The following is a 2,838-nucleotide window of genomic DNA, read 5'->3' on the forward strand; positions in this document are numbered from 1 at the left end:
TTTTTTCAGATTCGCAGGCAGTTGAGTAGAAATCTGTTATTTGATTCAAGTCTCCACATATTTCTTTTGGTAGGCCTCTTTGATTGAGGACCATTTTTGTAACGTCTGTTGAGTCTATGTAATTTGCAGCTATTTTGGAGTCTAGCAATTTTTTGGAAATTGTATTAAACGATTAGATTATGTTCTTTGAATTGTGACTGAATTGAGAATTTAACAGGGATTTTATAAATTTGGGAATGTTGAAGTTACAGAGGATACTCTGTCGAAATTTCGAGGAAAAGTATATATATATATATATATATTTGAAATGGTTATAGAACGATTTAGTGTTTAATTGTTAAGTTAGTTGGTAGGCTTGCCAGGCTAGGAGTATAGCTTGCGCGCCGGTCACGACATTTAAATTTCGGGTCGTGACAAATTTTTCATCTACAAGTTGAGATTATTGCAAGAATGGTCAATGAAAATGAAGCAGGGCTCTACTCTTAAGCGAAATAGAAGATTATGCTGGAAAAATAAAGGTTGCCAACCAGCATGTATTAGCTACCACGCCATAATCATAATGTGAAATTACCTATATTCACACATAATATGAAATTACCTATATTCACACATAGTATTTCTTTCTAAATAACACGCCAAAGTGATGTAACTTTATACCAGTAAGACTTTTAATTAAAAAGAAAAAAAATTCCAAAAATAATCATGTCCAAAAATAACAACTTTTTGTTGGGAAAATGATGTGGAACTTGCAATCAACCCCAACACTTTTTACCAAAAACAAGCCAATCAAATCATGCCGTTAAGCTAAAAACAGAAAGCATGACTGCATTGCTTTTTGCTGCATGGAAATTGTATTTCAAAGTAAATTGTTGATACCTTTGTCCTAAGAACAACAAAGTTGTAATAATACGATTTTCAATCAAACTCAGTTTTGAACAATCTATTGACGGCATATTTCACAAGTTGTTAATTTGCTGCACTTTTTTTCTTCAACTAAATAACAGAAATTTTCTAGAAACATATTTTTTATATAACATCAAATAGAATGAAGCTAAAATATGTTCTGTTATGCTTCCTGTACAATCAATGTCACCCTTTTTCAGCTTTTGTTACTTTTACACACCAAATCTAATAGTCTATGCACGCTAATTGCAATCATCTGGTTGTTATACTTGGGCTTAAATAAATCACTTGAGCAGAACAACTAAAAACATAATGTGTAGCCTAAAATACTTTGAGCCAAAAAACTGAAGTATTATATTAATCAATTAGTTTATATTAGTTAGCTCATAAAATCTGTAAATAAAAATTGCAGTCATAATAAAATTTAGCCTGCTTCTCTATAAGCCAGAACTCTAATAATTGGAAAGCAGAATTGCATTAAAGCAAAATTTAGCTTCCTGAACTAATTTCGCAAGATAAAAGAGTGTGATGGTTTTCTATAACATTTTCTTAACCTCACTCCTAAAATAATATGCTACTGTTTTGGTGCACCGAAACACTAAATATATATATGGAAATAGATTGAGTTCTAATGGAATTTTCAAAAAAAGAGAAGTGGTTATTTGGCATCAAAATTTTGATGTAAAGTATCATATTCTATGAATTTTTGTGTATTTTCTCAACGAATGTAAGTTATAGAAAATAAAATATAGTTATATACAATGGCTACATTAATTTGTATGTTAAAATAGCACATGTATTAAGAAAAGTTGTGAAGAACTTACTGCAACAATAAGACCAGTTTCTACCGATACAAACAAGACACCAAAGAAAGCACCAATGCAAACAAGAAAGTCAACTTTGTCAACCTTCCAAATGTAACAAGCTTCTCTTATGTAAACTAATCCTGGAAGTGCAGAAAGGATTATAGAAGCAAGTATAGCCATAGGTGTATAATATAAGAGTCTTGTAAACAACTCCAAGCACAGAATCACTGTTACTGCCATCACAATATTTGATATTGATGATTGACATCTTGCACTGAAATTTACTTTAGTCCTTGAAAATGAACCCGCAATTGTTAAGAAAATAAATCAATTACTACAAAAACAATATATTCTTTTTTTGAATCAACTGCAATATGAGAAACCATCATTTTTTGTCTCAAGTTAGTTTTCTTTCATTTTTTTTCCACATTTGTGCAACTTAAATAATTGAAAAAAAGAAGTAACACATTGACCAATTGCAACATAACATGAAAACTGGGTGACGGGTGACGGGTTCGAGAGGGTGACGGGTTCGAGAGCTAGGGTTCAAACTGGGTGACATGCGCGAGAGTGAGAGACGTGATGGAAACAGTGATGCGGCCGCGAGAGGCTGAGCTTCACGGTGAATACAGAGTGGGCAATAGGATGAGTTTCACGGCATTGAGAGGGTTGAGAGTGGGTGATGGGTTCAAATTTTAGGGTTAAAGGAATAACATGAGGGATGAGTGTTGATGATAAAGTGAGAGTTCTGCGAGATGAAGGTGATAAGTTTTTAGAAAGTATAGTATTAATTTTTAAATAATATTAAAAAAATTAAATTTTAAAAAATCATAACCTTAGCGTCGCCCACTCCGACGCTACATATTAAAATTAAATATTAAAACTTAAAAATAATAAACTAGTGTCTGCCTTATTTTCCTTAGCGTCGGCTAGGCCGACGCTATATTTGTAAAAAATTTAAAAACAAAATTTGGTACTTTAGCGTCTGCTTGACTGACGCTAATTAGCGTGGGAGTCGGAGTCGGGGCCGACGCTAAATTTGACGGTTAAAATGGATTTTTCTAGTAGTGAACTAGGAACTATAATTGCAGTCCTTTAAATTCAAATATGAATAATTAAAAGTATCTTT

This window comes from Cicer arietinum, chromosome 4 (genome assembly GCF_000331145.2).
Source record: "Cicer arietinum cultivar CDC Frontier isolate Library 1 chromosome 4, Cicar.CDCFrontier_v2.0, whole genome shotgun sequence".
NCBI classification, from domain to species: Eukaryota; Viridiplantae; Streptophyta; class Magnoliopsida; order Fabales; family Fabaceae; genus Cicer; species Cicer arietinum.